The sequence below is a fragment of the Ranitomeya imitator genome, chromosome 6, assembly GCF_032444005.1.
Source record: "Ranitomeya imitator isolate aRanImi1 chromosome 6, aRanImi1.pri, whole genome shotgun sequence".
Taxonomy (NCBI): Eukaryota; Metazoa; Chordata; class Amphibia; order Anura; family Dendrobatidae; genus Ranitomeya; species Ranitomeya imitator.
The window spans coordinates 133,350,442-133,369,977 of record NC_091287.1 but is presented as its reverse complement, the minus strand read 5'-3'; the positions used below and the strand labels follow the sequence as shown (position 1 = coordinate 133,369,977).

Sequence of the window (19,536 nt, the reverse complement as noted above, 5' to 3'; positions counted from 1 at the left end):
ACCTCTGGCCAGCCCACTCCTGGCCCACCATGTCCCCCCAGCAGGCACATCAGCGATGCCTGTGCAGGGGGGCGGGCGGTCAGGGGCCAGGGCCCACCATACGGCCACAGAGCGTGATGACCAGTCTAATCGGACTGGCCAGCACGCTCTGTAGCCAGCAAAGTATGCACCAAGCACGCACACAGTCGCACCAAGCACGAACACAGCTACAATAAATTATGCACTACCAACACCTCCATGGTCCCAAACGCAAATCACTAGCAGATTCCTATCAGCCTCCTCCTCATTAAGCTCACCCCGTGGTGCAAGTCTAACAGTCGCTGCGCCTTCCATTGCTCTACACCCTACACCGCCATTCACGCCCCATAGCCAGAATAACAAGCCCCCTAAATGTCCTCAACACAACCCCTACACATGGGGATCGCAGGCATAGATGCCGCAGGTCGTCTTCACCCTCATCAGAAGATTCCCGCCACCATCCTTGATGTCCCTCTAGCTGTTGGCATTCTCACTCCAGACGCCAACACCGCTCATACAGGAGCCGCCATAGATCCCGTTCCTCCAGATGACGCTCACCATCCACAACCGACGGATCAGATACATCGGGGAGTCACAACTGGTGGTGTCCGTCGCATGCCGAAAGACGGCGGTCTCACCGGTCACCAGAGTGATTACCCGGAGGGAACCATCGACGCCCCCTATCACCGACCAGACGGGGGCCGGAGCCCCACCAGCAGCAGTAGCCTCTCGTCCTCGAGCACATGACAGATCTCATCCGTCACGTGCTCCGTCCTTGGCTGCCGCACAGGGTTCACTCGGCACCAGACGCAATGCAGCAGACAACATCCCCATGCCACGGCGCTGGCCACTGGCCTGCCATCTTCATCTTCCTGGGCTGGCCGCCAGCACCAGGACAGCACCACGGCCACGGCCGGAGCCAGAGTCCCTCCGTCCGGAGACACTCTGCCTGCACCTGACAGTGGTGAGTTCGTTGATTTCGGTGAGCATTCTGCAATACAAAATGTGGGAAAAAGCGAGTTAGCATCCGCTATCAAGGCCCTAGTTCAGCAGTTGACTCGCCCAGGCGTACCAACTGACACTAGCACCAACCAAGCAGCTAGTCTTCACAAGGATGTATTTTTTTGTGGAGTTAGCCCATTGGGAGCACACGTTGACTTTGAAACAAAACAGAAAATATGGGATAAGGAATACGTAGATATATGGTCACTATTATCGGCAGACCAACAGTCCGTAGACAAGGAAAGGAGAATAGGCGAGCAAGATAGGAACAAACCAAAAATAGCGCAAACGACGAATAACTGGCTTCAGGCTTTCACGGTTCTCGGCTGCATCATTGGCCAAAAGCATCCAGAACGCTGTTCAGAATTATTTATTTATCAGGACCTAATTTATAATTCATATAAGTGTCACGGCGGGTCTGCATGGAAATGGTACGACGAGGAGTTCCGCAGGCGGTTGCCATGCAACCAGATTTGGGCTGAGGGGTAAAAGCGACGAATGTATGGTTATGACTCATGCTGTCCAAAAAACAGCCCCCTTTTTCTGCAGTGACCACTTATTACTCAGCAGACGCAGGCCAGAATGCAGTGGTCATACACGGACCTGGGGCCTGCTTACTTTTTAATGATGGATACTGCCGTTTCCAAGGGTCCTGTAAATACAGACACGAATGCTCCTCCTGCGGAGGTGGACACTGCATCCAGGTGTACCCACCAAGCAAACAGAGCGCTTGCGAGGCTTAACCCCGGTGAACGTAACCGCAATGGGCCCATGGCTAAACCTTTATCCCAATAAAGAAGCGGCGCAGCAGATATATTTTGGTTTTAAATACGGCTTTTATATCCCCTTCGAACCCAGTCCCACACAGACTACGGCAAATAATTTAAAATCGGCATGCAAATTCCCCGAGATTTTACCAAAAGAAGTAGAACTCTGCAGGTTGTCGGGCCCATTTAAATCATTGCGTGATCCATCACTGTCTGACAGCCGGAGTGAATCTTCACCCAGGGCTACCAGCCAGTCCAACCAACAGGAGCCGGTTTTCATCCATCAACCGAAGGGTCTACAAATGAGCTACACAGGAGTCGGAGTTCCTCCGTCGTCGGATGTCACTCCTTCTGCGACACACAATCGGTGTGCGTGGTATGATCAACAATGAATTAATGCCGAATGAGGCAGTTACTTGAATCAATGCCGAAAAAGGCGGTTACTACAACAATGATGAATCAATGAGAAATGCCGAACGAGACTTTTACTGCTAAGGAGAATGAACTACACTGGAGCAGGAGTTCCTCCGTCAATGGGAGTCACTCTGCCAGAATCAGATATTGGTGAGTGTTTTCATTCTAGCGAACTCAATGGTCCTGGGCTCATCGGACGGTGGAACAAGGGTCCCTGAGGTGGACTTGGAAAACGATGGAATATGGGTTCACGATGCAGACAATGAATACAGGTCTCTGGGGATGAGCTCAGAGGACAGGAAAATGAGATTATTAATGGGCTTGACATATCTCTAACCAGAAAATAGCAATCATCAAGTAAACTCCAGCTTTACATATGGTTTCTTCAACAAATACTAGAAATATCCAGTAACGATAGTAACATCAGTCGAGCTATGGGGTGCCCAATTGGAATATACAGTACGAACATCAGAATTTTAACCAGGCAGCCGAGAACAGCAAAAACCTTACGCAGCATGTCCTCTTCTTCACAGCCAGTACTCGCGCTGTTGCGCCGCCTAGCACTATTATGCCTCAAACACAACATTTGGTGCCGTGCCAGATTTACATCAATTGTAGATGATAAAATTGTTAACTCTTTGTTATCTTCCAATTGGCAGGCCTTCAAAGTCTTCCTTCCCAATGCGCAGCCATCGGGCCTACGGTGTCTGTTATGAAAGGTAATTCAGTACCACAATGGACATTGAGGTCAGCGCACATACAGTGACCTGGCAATAACCCAAAAAACAAGAACGAGCTCTGAGACGTGGGAACTCTGTTGACCGCAATCCCTAATCATTTCCAACCACACTAAAGGCAGCCGTGGATTGCGCCTAACGCTCCCTATGCAACTCGGCACGGCCTGAGAAACTAGCTAGCCTGAAGATAGAAAATAAGCCTACCTTGCCTCAGAGAAATACCCCAAAGGAAAAGGCAGCCCCCACATATAATGACTGTGAGTTAAGATGAAAAGACAAACGTAGAGATGAAATAGATTTAGCAAAGTGAGGCCCAACTTTCTGAACAGAGCGAGGATAGGAAAGGTAACTTTGCGGTCAACACAAAACCCTACAAAAACCACGCAAAGGGGGCAAAAAGACCCTCCGTACCGAACTAACGGCACGGAGGTACACCCTCTGCGTCCCAGAGCTTCCAGCAAGCAGAAAAAAACAAATTGACAAGCTGGACAGAAAAAAACAGCAAACAAATAGCAAAGAGGAACTTAGCTATGCAGAGCAGCAGGCCACAGGAACGATCCAGGAGGAAACAGGTCCAATACTAGAACATTGACTGGAGGCCAGGATCAAAGCACTAGGTGGAGTTAAATAGAGCAGCACCAAACGACTTCACCACACCACCTGAGGAAGGAAACTCAGAATCCGCAGTACCACTTTCCTCCACCAACGGAAGCTCACAGAGAGAACCAGCCGAAGTACCACTTGTGACCACAGGAGGGAGCTCTGCCACAGAATTCACAACAGGTGTCCTCCTTCCACCTTGGACATGATGGCCAAGCACTGATGCCCTTAATCTGCGCTTCAGTGACATCGGCTACTTGGAGGAGTGGTGCTCGCTAACTCAAGGAAGACCAGTCGATAGGTGCAACTGGGCGAGATGCGACGTGTTAGTAGAACTCTTAGAGCGGCTCAAGCGTAGAGGTGCGTCAGGGACATTAGCGCAACGTCATCTATCGGGAATAGCTTTCTTCTTTCAGCTGCTGGGGTGGGTGGACGTAACCAAATATTTTTTCATTAAGCAAGCCGTTAAAGGCTGGAAAAGGCTTCAACCTAGTCAGGAATGCCATCGCCCAGTCTCTTTAAGGCTACTGCATGACATTATTGCAATATCTCATCAGTGTGCAAGTCACAATACGAGGCAACACTGATATCTGCAGCATTCGCTATCGCCTTCTTCGGGGCACTTTGCATCAGCGAATTGGTGTCGCAGTCAAAAACGGCATCAGTAGGCGGGTTAATCAACGAAGACCTCATCATATGCAGAGAAGCTCTGCGCATTAAGGTACGTAGATCCAAATGCGATCACACCGGGAGGGGTACATGGGTATTGGTCAAGGCATCAGACGGCCCTATATGCCCTGTAAAAATAGTCAAACACTATACGGTAGTAAGACATGCGGGTACATTTTTTCTTTCACACACCAACGGGTCCACTATTACTAAATATCAGTTTCACGCAATCTTTAAACAGTGCTTAGATTCAGTCGGCGTTGCCCCGAAATAATATGGGACACATTCCTTCCGAATAGGAGCGGCTACCGAAGCAGCTAGAGCGAGGGTATCGGAAGTCGAAGTGCAGAGAATGGGCCGCTGGAAATCTGCATGTTTTGCCAGATACATAAGACCAGACCTGCTTTAACACATCTTGTCTCTCACAGGCAGCTGTAAGCCCACAGTTTGGGTAGTGGGGCATTCTTTTGTCTACTGGGTGTGCGAAAGGGCCAAACTGTGGCAGGACGGAACAAATTTTGGCTTCCCGAAGCTGGAAGTCAACTGGAGAGGCATCAGAGGGCTTTGGTGGCGTCCTATCTTCCAGGAGATGGTCGACATCGCCAAGAGGGCCAAGGGGCCAGTGGTTCTAGTGCTACATGCCGGAGGCAATGATTTGGGCAAGCGGAAAGGGGCCGAGCTATACACAGTAATGTCAACGGACATTGAGCGGTTTGTTTATTACCGGATATGGTGGTGGTGTGGTCTGAGATAATACCTCGAGCGGTTTGGCATGGAGCCAAGGATGTGAAAGCCATCGATAAATCAAGAAAAAAGATTAACACGAAGATGTCGAAGTTTGTGAGAGAAAATTACGGCATTGTGGTTCGCCACCAAGAGCTAGAAGGGAACAATTCAGCTTTACTAAGACCGGACGGCATCCACCTCACAGACGTCGGACTCGGCATATTCTCGGCCGGCTTGCGGGATGGTGTTGAGCAGGCTCTTATGATGTTGTGTAGGGGTTGGAGTCCTGTGTAGGTCATACACATGATCCTCCGTGGCGGTAGGTAGAGGGGGCAAAGGTTCGTAACCTCTCATCGGCTTGCTGGCCCAGCGTTTGTCGGCGGGGCCTTCAGGAATGAGTCTGTCGCGAAGTGTAATTACCCTTCTCTACTTTGCAAATAATAAACTGTGACCGACCTGTTCAACCCATCCAGGCTTGTCGGTATCTTTTATTACGGAATGGTGGGACGGGGGAAGGCACTGTTTACGACACACGGGTCTCTGCAGTCTAATAATCCTGATGTGTGTAAAGACAGATAATGTAACATAATGCCTACGTGTCAATTTATTAATACATTTTCAGGAGGAATGAAAGAAGAACGACTCAATGTCAAGTTCTAAGAAAAGACGTCTCAGAATTGTTACTTAAAGGGAACCTGTCACCCCCAAAATCGATGGTGAGGTAAGCTCACCGTCATCAGGGGCTTATCTACAGCATTCTGTAATGCTGTAGATAAGCCCCCGATGTAACCTGGATGAGAAGAAAAAGAGGTTAGATTATACTCACCCAGGGGCGGTCCCGCTGCGGTCCGGTCAAATGGGTGTCTCAGGTCTGCTCCGCGCCTCCTATCTTCATTCCATGACGTCCTCTTCTGGTCTTCACGCTGTGGCTCCGGCGCAAGTGTACTTTGTCTGCCCTGTTGAGGGCAGAGCAAAGTACTGCAGTGCGCAGGCGCCGGGCCTCTCTGACCTTTCCGGCACCTGCGCACTGCAGTACTTTTCTCTCAACAGGGCAGACAAAGTACACCTGCACCGGAGCCGCGGCGTGAAGACCAGAAGAGGACGTCATGGAATGAAGATGGGAGGCGCTGTTCCGGACCTGAGACACCCATCGGAGCAGGACCGCCCCTGGGTGAGTATAATCTAACCTCTTTTTCTCCTCTTTCAGGTAACATCGGCGGCTTATCTACAGCATTACAGAATGCTGTAGATAAGCCCCTGATGATGGTGAGCTTACCTCACCATCGATTTTGGGGATGACAGGTTACCTTTAATACGAAACACAAGTATTCACATAAAAGTTAGAAGATAAAGTGGGTATTCGTAAGGGACAGGCAAAAAAGAACATATGGCCAAGGTAATAATTATTTTCTAGTATTGTGTCATCACTGCGACAACATTTCTTTATGTCTATTATAGTATGTTACTGGTTAATACTTTTATGAATTTGAAATGCAATCAATTTGCCCCAGAAAGCTGTCATCTGGCAATCATTTCCTCTGCTGTGATACAATGACTGTATGAGGTAATCTGGTTCTGCTCTGTTGGGCATCGGTAGGTGAGCGGTTTTCTGGTGTCATCATGTCTACCGATATCTAAAGGCTCCTGTGCACATGCGGCAGGTTCTTCCTATTGGTTCCTTTTGATAATTGTGATAGATGGCATCACAGTGATCAAAATAATAAAAAAAATAGTGAATCAAATCCCTCTTTGTCACAAGTTTAGTTAGAAAAAAAATTATAAAATAAAAAAATGTAATTTACTCTATTCTTTGCAGTTAGGTTTGGGGTTGGGGTTAGGGTTGTGTAGGGGTTAAGGTTGGGGTAAAGGTTGTGTTAAGGTTAGGGTAAAGGTTGTTTTAGGGTTAGGGTTGAGGTTAGGGTTGTGTTAGGGTTGGAGCTAGGATTGTTTTTTTCAAAAGTAAAAAAAAAAAGATGATCTGAAAGCTAGTTTTAAGCGCAAGTGCTTGCTACTCGAGTTTTCATCAGGTATGCATGGAGTATCGTGGATCCCTGCATGTTTTTTTGGGGGTGTACAATAGTGAATGGCAGGGACTTGAGCATGTTACTCGAGCACCCGTGATATTCAGTGCATACCCGAGCACCCAAACTGAAGTAAGGAGCACTTGCACTCAACACTAATTACATATTCAATATGACAACCTAATGCAATCACATTCTGTGTCATATCTGTGGGTTCAAAATGGTCACTATATCCCTTGATAAAATACTTGAGGGGTGTGGTTTCCAAAATGGGGTCACTTGTGGTTGGTTTCCACTGTTTAGGCACATCAAGGGCTCTCCAAATGCGACATGGCGCCAGCTCTCGATTCCAGGAAATTTGACATTCAAAAAGTCAAACTGTGCTTCTTCCCTTCCGAGCCCTGCCGTGTGCTCAAACAGTCGATTTCCCCCACATATGGGGTATCGGGAGCACTCAGGAAAAATTGCACAATTGCACAATTTTTCTTGTTACCCTTGTGAAATATAAAAGTTTAGGTCTAAAGTAAATTTTATTGTGAAAAAGTTAAATGTTAATGTTTTCCTCCCACATTCGGTTCTTGTGAATCAACTGAAGGCTTAATAAACTGTAGTTTTGAACACCTTGAGGGGTGCAGATGTTATAATATTGTCACTTTTGGGTACTTTCTGTCATATAGGCTCTCAAAGTCACTTCAAATGTGATGTGTTACCTAAAAAAAAATGGTTTTGTAAATTTTGTTGGAAAAATGAGAAATCGCCATTCGCCAATCAACTTTTAACCTATCTAACTTTGTAACAAAAAAAATTATGCTTTCAACTTTTTGTTGATGTTTAAAGTAAACATGTGGGAAATGTTATTCATTAACTATTTTGTGTGAAATAAATTTGATTTAAGGGCGCAAAAATTAAAAGTTTGAAAAAAGTACAATATGTCATGATCATGAAAAAACAATCTCATAATCAGCGGGATCCGTTGAGAGGTTCCAGAGCTATAACCTCAGAAAGTGACAGTGGTCAGAATTGTAAAAATTGGCCTTGTCATTAAGGTCAAAATTGACTGTCACAAAGGAGTTCTAACCTTCGACTAAACAGCTAGTCAGCAACAGTATGTTATGTGCTTATCTTATGCACGATGATACAACTCACTGGCATTCTTATATAGCAAGCACAAAAATAAGAGAAAGCCAATGGATACTACTTCAATATGATTTTCCCTAACAGACTGGCTGTAAAAAGAATTAATATCTAGTTATTGCACCCAGAATTCATGTGGAAATATAGCAAACTCCCTGGAGACATATGAGTATAATACAGAGGTTGTAGAAGCGCAGACGAGACCAAAGGACTGTAAATCCAACCTAAATTAAAACCAGTCATTTCATTAAGACATGATGCTATTAATCTTACAGAGGAGCCATCACCAGGTTAGAAGTGCTCAGTTTTCGCTCTTATTTCATTCCCACTGCTCCCTGGAGTATTTCACTGTTTTTGTTTAAACTGCCATATGCTTCCGGAGACATGGGCCTTCTATTTAGTGCTACGTTTTATGGTGTTTACCAGGGGCCATGCTTTTAGGCTGCTTTGCATTATTACCCTCTGTGCAGCGCACCCTTGCTAAAGACCATAAAAAAGATTACTAAATAAAAAGGCCACTTTCTATACAACCATATGCCAGATTTAAAGGGAAAAAAATGTAATACTCAGAGGAGCAGCAGGAATAGGCACAAAAACGGGCTAGCTTTGACCTGGTGACCGGACCTCTTTAAGAATGCCATTTTTTATTAATTCTGTGATAAGCAGAAATTGACTGGAATTGAGATGGGACACCATGTTGCGTTTGGAGAGCCACTGATGTGCCTAGACATTGAAACCCCCCAAAAGTGACATCACTTTGGAAAGTAGACCCCCTAAGGAACTTATCTAGATGTGTTTTGTAAGCTTTGAACCCCCAAGTGTTTCACTACAGTTTATAACGCAGAGCCATGAAAATAAAAATTCTGTTTTTTTTCCACAAAAATTATACTTTAGCCCCCAGTTTTGTATTTTTCCAAGGGTAACAGGAGAAATTGGACCCCAAAAGTTGTTGCCCAATTTGTCCTGAGTACGCTGATATCCCATATGTGGGGGGAACCACCGTTTGGGCACATGGCAGAGCTCAAAAGGGAAGGAGCGCCATTTGGAATGCAGACATAGATGGATTGGTCTGCAGGTGTCACATTGCATTTGAAGAGCCCCTGATGTACCTAAACAGTAGAACTCCCCCACAAGTGAACCCATATTGCAAACTAGACAAACCAAGGAACTTATCTAGATGTGTTGTGAGAACTTTGAACCCCAAGTGTTTCACTACAGTTTCTAATGCAGAGCTGTGAAAATAAAATTTTTTTATTTTCCCCCAAAATTTTTATTTTACCAAGGGTAACAAGACAAATTGGACCCCAAAAGTTGTTGTCCAATTTGTCCTGAGTATGCTGATACCACATATGTTGGGGTAAACCCCTGTTTGGGCACACAGGAGAGCTCAGAAGGGAAGGAGCACTGTTTTACTTTTTCAACGCAGAATTGGCTGGAATTGAGATTGGACGCCATGTCGCGTTTGGAGAGCCCTGATGTGCCTAAACAGTGGAAACCCCCAATTGTAACTGAAACCCTAACCCAAACACACCCCTAACCCTAATCCAAACCACACCCCTAACCCCAACCACACCCCTAACCCCAACACACCCTTAACCCTAATCCCACCCCTAACTCCAACACACTCCTAACCCTAATCCCAACCATAACTCTAACCACACCCCTAATCCTGACACACCCCTAATCATAATCCCAACCATAAATGTAATCCTAACCCTAACTTTAGCTTCAACCCTAACTGTAGCCCTAACCCTAACTTTAGCCTCAACCCTAACTTTAGCCCCAACCCTAACCCTAACTTTAGCCCAAACCCTAACCCTAACTTTAGCCCTAACCCTAACTTTAGCCCCAACTCTAACCTTAACTTTAGCCCCAACCCTAACCCTAACTTTAGCCCCAACCCTAACTGTAGCCCTAACACTAGCCCCAACCCTAACCCAAACCCTAGCCCCAACCCCAACCTTAACCCTAGCCCTAACCCTAACCCTAAAATGGGAAAATGGAAATAAATATATTTTTTTAATTGTATTATTTTTCCCTAACTAAGGGGGTCATGAAGGGGGGTTTGATTTACTTTTATAGCAGATTTTTATGATTGGCAGCTGTCACACACTAAAAGACGCTTTTTATTGCAAAAAATAGTTTTTGCGTCTCCACATTTTGAGAGCTATAATTTTTCCATATTTTGGTCCATTGAGTCATGTGAGGTCTTGTTTTTTACGGGACAAGTTGATGTTTTTATTGGTAACATTTTCGGGCATGTGACATTTTTTGATCGCTTTTTATTCCGATTTTTGTGAGGCAGAATGACCAAAAACCAGCTATTCGAGAATTTCTTTTGTGGGGGGCATTTATACCGTTCCATGTTTGGTAAAATTGATAAAGCAGTTCTATTCTTCAGGTCAGTACGATTACAGTGATACCTCATTTATATCATTTTTTATGTTTTGGCGCATTTATATGATAAAAACTATTTTGTAGAAAAAATAATTATTTTTCCATCGCTTTATTCTGAGGACTATAACTTTTTTATTTTTCGCTGATGATGCTGTATGGCGGCGTGTTTTTTGCGGGACAAGATGATGTTTTCAGCGGTACCATGGTTATTTATATCCGTCTTTTTGATCGCGTGTTAGTTCACTTTTTGTTCGGCGGTATGATAATAAAGCGTTGATTTTTGCCTCGTTTTTTTCTTATGGTGTTCACTGAAGGGGTTAACTAGGGGGATACTTTTATAGGTTGGGTTGTTATGGACACGGTGATACTAAATATATGTACTTTTATTGTTTTTTTTTTATTTAGATGAAGAAATGTATTTATGGGAACAATATTTTTTTTTCTTTATTTAGGAATTATTTTTTTTTTTTTTTTACACATTTCTAAAAAATTTTCTTACATTATCACATTGCCCCGGGGGGGACATCACTACATAGTGACAGATCGCTTATCAGCGATCTGATGTGCACTGCTCCAGGCTTATGCTCTGAGCAGGCGCTTGTAAGCCACCTCCCTGCAGGACCCGGAAGTAGCCCTGCGGCCATTTTGGATCCGGGGCCTGCAGGGAGGAGACGCTTGGTACAAGGTGAGCACATCACCTTGTACCGAGGGTCTCAGGGAAGCCCGCAGGGAGCCCCCTCCCTGCGCGATGCTTCCCTATGCCCCCGGAACGCTGCAATCATGTTTTGGCTTACAAATACTGATGTAAAATATTGATCAAATACTGCTAGTGTGACCGCAGCCTTACCCTTTACCTTTTTTGGTCACACAATTATAAGTCTTTGAGTATAATTAAACCTACTAAAAAATCTATCACCATATTTTTGCTGTCCCATCTGAGGGCAGTGCAATTTAGGGGTGCAAACCTTTATTGCAGCAAGTGTCACTTACTGAGCTGCTTGCTCTAGTTTTACTAACATCAGTTTTATCTGCTGCAGCTCTGCTAGTCCTCTCATTGATGATGATAAGCTCCTGCTATGTAGTCCTCCACATTTATAAGCAAGAGCTATCACCACCCCCTTCCATTGATTGTGTATAGGCAGAATGTTGCTAAAGGCATAAAGCCTGTAAATCAACAAAGGTGTGGAATTAGACAACCCACCATAAAGCGGAGAAGCGGAGCTTCAGCGAATAAAGCAGTGATTTTATAAGAATTGTAGTAATAAGCCCAGTAATTGACCCAGCACTGGAGTTGGGGGTCTCTGTCCTTATCACAGATTCCCTTAACTAAAGGTGTTGGGGATGGGGTTTAGTTTGCTATTTTGGTCCCACAAATGACATCTCCTGTACGGTGTTCATTTTAGGACATGGTCACAAATCAAAGTCAAACATCAGAAATACTCTGTCTGATACCTCATTCTGATACCTCATTCTGATACCTGAGTCTGATACCTGACTCTGATACCTGACTCTGATACCTGACTCTGATACCTGACTCTGATGCCTGACTCTGATGCCTGACTCTGATGCCTGACTCTGATGCCTGACTCTGATGCCTGACTCTGATGCCTGACTCTGATGCCTGACTCTGATACCTGACTCTGATACCTGACTCTGATACCTGACTCTGATACCTGACTCTGATACCTGACTCTGATGCCTGACTCTGATGCCTGACTCTGATGCCTGACTCTGATGCCTGACTCTGATGCCTGACTCTGATGCCTGACTCTGATGCCTGACTCTGATACCTGACTCTGATACCTGACTCTGATACTTGAGTCTGATACTTCAGTCTGATACATGAAATTAGTAAAATTAGTAAAATTAGCTAAAATTAGTACCTGGGATCACTTGAGCTTGTGGTGCAATGGTAAGGCCGACGGCTGTTGTGTCTAGACGCAGGATCCGTTTTTTTCCGCCGGATCGGTTTTATTTTTCTGCCGGATCCGTTTTTTTACACCGGATCCATTTTTTATTACGTCGGATCTGTTTTTTTACGCCGGATCCGGGTGTTTTTACGCTGGATTCGTTTTTTTTTCGCCGGATCCGTTTTTTTTATACCGGATTCGTTTTTTTTGCCTGATCCTTTTTTTCCACCGGATTTGTTTTTCTTCCGCCGGATCCGTTTTCTTCGCCGGATCCGTTTTTTTACGCCAAATCCGTTTTTTTTCGCCTGATCCATTTTTTACGCCGAATCCATTTTTTTTTTTCGCCTGATCCATTTTTTTCTTCCGGATCCGCTTTTTTACGCCTGATCAGTTTATTTTTCCGCCGGATCCGTTTTCTTCCGCCGGATCCGTTTTCTTCGCCGGATCCGTTTTTTTACGCCAAATCCGTTTTTTTTCGCCGGATCCTTTTTTGTGCCGGATCTGTTTTTTTACGCTACATCCATTTTTTTAACGCCGGATCCGTGTTTTTTTTTACGCCGAATCCGTTTTTTTCGCCGGATCCGTTTTTTTCTGCCGACTCTGTTTTTTTAAGCCATATCCATTTTTTATGCCAGATCCGTTTTTTTTTACGCCGGATCTGTTTTTTTTACACGGGATTTTTTTTTTCGCCGGATCCGTTTTTTTTTTGCCTGATCCATTTTTTTTTACGCCGAATCCGTTTTTTTTCGCCTGATCCATTTTTTTCTTCCGGATCCGTTTTTTTTTACGCCTGATCAGTTTATTTTTGCGCTGGATCCGTTTTTACACCGGATCCGTTTTTTCCGCCGGCGTAAAAAAAACGGATCCGGTGTAAAAATAAACGGATCAGGCGTAAAAAAAAACGGATCCGGAAGAAAAAAATGGATCCGGCGTAAAAAAAACAGATCCGGCGAAAAAAAACGGATACGGTAAAAAAACGGATCTGGCAAAAAAACGGATCCGGCGTTAAAAAATGGATATAGCGTAAAAAAACAGATCCGGCACAAAAAAAGGATCCGGCGAAAAAAAACGGATCCGGCGTAAAAAAACGGATCCGGCAAAAAAAACGGATCCGGCGTAAAAAAAAAATGGATCCGGCAAAAAAAAAACGGATCCCGCAGAAAAAAAACGGATCTGGCGTAAAAAAAACGGATCCGGCAAAAAAAACGGATCTGGCAGAAAAAAAACGGATCTGGCGTAAAAAAAAGGATCAGGCGTAAAAAACGGATCAGGCAGAAAAAAAACGGAGCCGGCAGACAAAAACGAATCCGGCCGACAAAAACGGATCCGGAAAAAAAAACGGATCCTGAGGAAAAAAAACGGATCCTGCGTCTAGAGGCTACAACCGTCGGCATTACCATTGCACCACAAGCTCAAGTGATCCCAGGTACTAATTTTAGCTAATTTTACTAATGTATCAGAATCAAGTATCAGACTCAGGTATCGGAGTCAAGTATCAGACAGGGGCGTAACAACTGCAGTCGCAGGGGTCGCGACTGCGACGGGGCCGCATTGTTTTCAGGGCCCGCCCAGTCCAGCAAACAAGTAGCAGGGGAAACAAAGGAGACAAGTCACGCACGCATCCTGCTGGCCACGCCCACAGCTTCCCCAGACTTTCAGCAGTGTGTGGCGAGTGGGCGTGTCCGTGAAGGACATGTGACCTAGCAGAAGGGCTGTGCTCGGCTGTCACTGACTGAAGCTGGAGAGATGGAAGGCACTGACAGCAGCTGGTGAGTGATGTGCTGCTTACACCTGACACACACACACACACACCTACCTGTTCTATGCGCACAGGACCTGTGATGAGGTCACAGAAGGGGAGGAGTCAGGGGTCACATGAACAGTGGCCTCAGTGTATGCACTATGCAGGACTCTGCTGTGCTTGATTGTCATGGTGCTGAAAGAGGGGAAGTTTATGTAACAGAGCCGTGTGTGTACAAGGTGTACAGAGCGGAGCCGTGTATGTGTGTAGTGGAGCAAGGTGTACGGAGCGGAGTCAGGTGTGTACGAGGTGTACAAAGCTGAGCCGAGGGTGAAAGAGGTGAGCGGATTCGTGTATGTATGGGGTGTATGGAGTGGTGCTGCGTGTTTAAGAGGTGTATGGAGCGGAGCCGCGTGTGGACGGAGCAGAGAAGCATGTGTGTGAGGTGTAAGAAGCGGAGCCCCGTGTGTACGAGGTGTAAAGAGCGGAGCCGCGTGTGTACAAGGTGTAAGGAGCGGAGCCGCGTGTGTACGAGGTGTAAGGAGCGGAGCCGCGTGTGTACGAGGTGTAAGGAGCGGAGCCACGTGTGTACGAGGTGTAAGGAGCGGAGCCGCGTGTGTACGAGGTGTAAGGAGCGGAGCCGCGTGTGTACGAGGTGTAAGGAGCGGAGCCGCGTGTGTACGAGGTGTAAGGAGCGGAGCCACGTGTGTACGAGGTGTAAGGAGCGGAGCCGCGTGTGTTATGAAAGGCAATTCAGAATCACAATGGACATGGAGGTCAGAGCACATACAGTGATCTGACAATAACCCAAAATCATAGAACGAGCTCTGAGACGTGGGAACTCTGCAGACCGCAATCCCTAATCCTCTCCAAACAACACTAGAGGCAGCCGTGGATTGCGCCTAACTCTGCCTATGCAACTCGGCACAGCCTGAGAAACTAGCTAGCCTGAAGATAGAAAATAAGCCTACCTTGCCTCAGAGAAATATCCCAAAAGAAAAGGCAGCCCCCCACATATAATGACTGTGAGTTAAGATGAAAAGACAAACGTAGGGATGAAATAGATTCAGCAAAGTGAGGCCCGACTTTCTTAACAGAGCGAGAATAGGAAAGATAACTTTGCGGTCTACACAAAACCCTAAAGAAAACCACGCAAAGGGGGCAAAAAGACCCTCCGTACCGAACTAACGGCACGGAGGTACACCCTTTGCGTCCCAGAGCTTCCAGCAAAACAAATAGACAAGCTGGACAGAAAAAATAGCAAACAAATAGCAAAGAAACACTTAGCTATGCAGAGCAGCAGGCCACAGGAATGATCCAGGAAAAAACAAGTCCAACACTGGAACATTGACAGGAAGCATGGATCAAAGCATTAGGTGGAGTTAAGTAGAGAAGCACCTAACGAGCTCACAAGATCAGCTGAGGGAGGAAACTCAGAAGCAGCAATACCACTTTCCTCCACAAACGGAAGCTCCCAGAGAGAATCAGCCGAAGTACCACTTGTGACCACAGGAGGGAGCTCTGCCACAGAATTCACAACACGCGTGTGTACAAGGTGTAAGGAGCGGAGCCGCGTGTGTACAAGGTGTAAATAGCAGAGCCGCTTGTGTACAAGGTGTAAGGAGCAGAGCCGCGTGTGTACGGGGTTCTCGGAGCGAAGCCGTGTGTGCAAGGTGTAGGGAGCAAAGTCGCCTGTGTACAAAGTGTACGGAGCAGAGCCGCGTGTGTACAAGGTGTATGGAGTTCTCGGAGTGAAGCCGTGTGTGCAAGGTGTAGGGAGCAGAGCCGCGTGTTTACAAGGTGTACGGAGCGGAGCCGCATGTGTACAAGGTGTACGGAGTTCTCGGAGCGAAGCCGTGTGTGCAAGATGTAGGGAGCAGAGCCGCGTGTGTACAAGGTGTACGGAGTTCTCGGAGCGAAGCCGTGTGTGCAAGGTGTAGGGAGCGGAGCCGCGTGTGTACAAGGTGTACGGAGCGGAGCCGCGTGTGTACAAGGTGTACGGAGCAGAGCCACGTGTATACAAGGTGTACGGAGCAGAGCCACGTGTGTACAAGGTGTACGGAGCGGAGCCACGTGTGTACAAGGTGTACGGAGCAGAACCGCGTGTGTACAAGGTGTACGGAGCAGAGCCACGTGTGTACAAGGTGTATGGAGCAGAGCCGTGTGTGTACGGGTTCTCTGAGCGAAGCCATGTGTGTACGGGCTGTACACGGCTGTGGGCAGAGCCCAGCATGTGCACTGTGGGGGAGTATTGCGTGTACTCGCCAGCATCAGAATGTGCAGTGCGCATGATCCGGAGCCGACCAGTACACCCAATACACCCCCACACTGCACAGGTCCGGAAATGACGCACTGCAGCGTCATACCAGGAAGAAACAGCACACAAATTTCAAACGCCGGGAGTGCGCTTGGAATTAGAGTGAGGGAGGACATATTACTATAGGGACATGTTAGTTATAAAATCATTTTTCTCAGCGAGTACAGGGCAGTATTAGGTCAGACTATACAACATTGCAACACAACTATAGTGTGCGAAATGAATAGGGAAAATGTGAATTTCGGTGGGAAATATTTTGGCGCGGGGGGAGGGGCCCATTTGAAAGTTCGCATCGGGGCCCCTCACTTTGTAGTTACGCCACTGATCAGAGTCAAGTACCAGAGTCAGGTATCAAAGTCAAGTATCAGAGTCAAGTATCAGAGTCAGGTATCAAAGTCAAGTATCAGAGTCAAGTATCAGAGTCAAGTATCAGAGTCAAGTATCAGAGTCAAGTATCAGAATGAGGTATCAGACAGAGTATTTCTGATGTTTGACTTTGATTTGTGACTTTGATATGTGAAAGTCAGGTATCAGAATCAAGTATCAGAATGAGGTATCAGACAGAGTATTTCTGATGTTTGACTTTGATTTGTGACCATGTCCTAAAATGAACACCGTACTCCTGACCTCATCTTTAAAAAAGTATCTGAAAGAAAAACAAAGCACTTCTATGAAGGAGCGGTAATGAATTTTGAAGTGTTGAGTCCAAGTTATATACTTTCCAAGAAAATATTGTCTGTCGAGGTAAGAAATTGTACATTTCATAAATTGTCTGCTGCCTTCTAAGTCTAATACATTTTCACACTTGTAATGTACAGTATATCACCTATCCATGGTGACACATGGTGGATGGGACGGAGTCATCTAGACTTCTTATCATTATAATGAGACAACCCAGTTTTCTCTATTATTGTCAGTGGCTAATGACATAGATTTATGTCCATGCAAGCTTATGGGAGATACGGAAAAAAATGGTTGATGATTCACTGAACTGTGATATTTAGCTGGAAATGTTTTAGGAAATTGGTCGCCTACAAGGAAAAACCTTGAAGACATAATTTGGAAAAATGTTCAAAGAATCCATCTTTTTTTTTCAAATTCTGAAAACTAAGGTTTATGAATAATCCTAAGTAATGAAGTCAGCCAATGATTAAGTAGCTGATTTTTGATTGTAACACGTTGTCACATTTCTCCAAGATAGGAGACAACTTTTTGCTCAGTGGGAGTCCGACTGCTGGGGCCACCACCAACCACCAGACCAGGGCACTTTTCTCCTGATTAGAGTAGAGTGGCAGTGCTCATGCCTGCCTGATGCTCTAGTCACTCCCTATAGGGCTGCTGCTGAATAAAGCACTCCAGCAGTCCCATAGAGATTGAATGGAATAGCGCTTGACCATGCGCCTTGACATTCCATTTGGGGAAAAAAGTGGGAGACCCAGCGGTCAGACCGCCACCAATATAAAAATGATCCCTTATCCATTGTATACACACGTGGTTAAAATTGTTGGTACCCCTCGTTTAATGACAGAAAAACCCACAATGGTCACAGAAATTTTTTTGAATCTGACAAAAGTAATAATAAATAAAAAATCTATGAAAATGAACAAATGAAAGTCAGACATTGCTTTTCAACCATGCTTCCACAGAATTAAAAAAAATAAATAAAACTCATGAAATAGGCCTGGACAGAAATGATGGTACTCTTAACTTAATATTTTGTTGCACAACCTTTTGAGGCAATCACTGCAATCAAACGATTCCTGTAACTGTCTATGAAACTTCTGCACCTCTCGACAGGTATTTTGGCCCACTCTTCAAGAGCAAACTGCTGTAGTTGTCTCGTGTTTGAAGGCTGCCTTTTCCAGACGGCATGTTTCAGCTCTTTCCAAAGATGCTCAATAGGATTTAGGTCAGAGCTCATAGAAGGCCACTTCAGAATAGTCCAATGTTTTCCTCTTAGCCATTCTTGGGTGTTTTTAGCTGTGTGTTTTGGATCATTATCCTGTTGCAAGACATGACCTGCAACTGAGACCAAGCTTTCTGACACTGGGCAGCACATTTCTCGCTAGACTCCCTTGATAGTCTTGAGATTTCATTGTACCCTGCACAGATTCTAGACACCCTGTGCCAGATACAGCAAAGCAGCCCCAGAACATAACAGAGGCTCCTCCATATTTCACAGTAGGGACAGGGTTCTTTTCTTGATATGCTTCATTTTTCCATCTGTAAACATAGAGCTGATAAGCCTTGCCAAAAAGTTCCATTTTTGTCTCATCTGTCTATAGGACATTCTCCCAGAAGCTTTGTGGCTTGTCAACATGTAGTTTGGCAAATTCCTGTTTGGCTTTTTTATAATTTTTTTCAACAATGGTGTCCTCCTTGGTCGTCTCCCATGAAGTCCACTTTGGCTCATACAATGACGGATGGTGCGATCTGACACTGATGTTCCTTGAGCTTGAAGTTCACCTTTAGTCTGTTTAGAAGTTTTTCTGGTCTCTTTTGTTACCATTCACATTACAAATCTTTTTGATTTGTCATCATCAATTTTCCTCCTGCGGTCAAGTCCAGGGAGGTTGGCTACAGTCCCATGGATCTTAAATTTCTGAATAATTTGTGCAACTGTAGGCACAGGAACATCAAGCTGCTTGGAGATGGTCTTATAACTTTTACCTTTAACATGTTTGTCTATAATTTTCTTCCTAATCTCCTTCGACAACTCTTTCCTTTACTTCCTCTGGTCCATGTTGAGTGTGATACACACCATGTCACCAAACAGAACAGTGAGTATCTGTATCCCTATATACAGGCTCACTCACTGATTCCAAGATTGTAGACACCGGTGATGCTAGTTAGCAGACACACCTTGATTTAACATGTCCCTTTTGTCACATTATTTTCAGGGGTACCATCATTTCTGTTCAGGACTATTTCATGAGTTGTTTTTTTTTGTGTTCTGTGGCAGCATGGCTGAAAAGCAATGTCTGACTTTCATTTGTTCATTTTCATAGATCTTTTATTTATCATTACTTTTGTCAGATTCAAGTTATTTCTGTGACCATTGTGGGTTTTTCTGTCATTAAACG

The 19,536-nt window shown here is 45.3% G+C and overlaps 1 protein-coding gene across 2 annotated transcripts in view; it reads right to left on the bottom strand.

Moving 5' to 3' along the window:
- MYRIP (myosin VIIA and Rab interacting protein) overlaps window positions 1-19,536 on the bottom strand; it is an 897,248-nt gene that overhangs the window by 134,007 nt on the left and 743,705 nt on the right. The window lies entirely within an intron of this gene.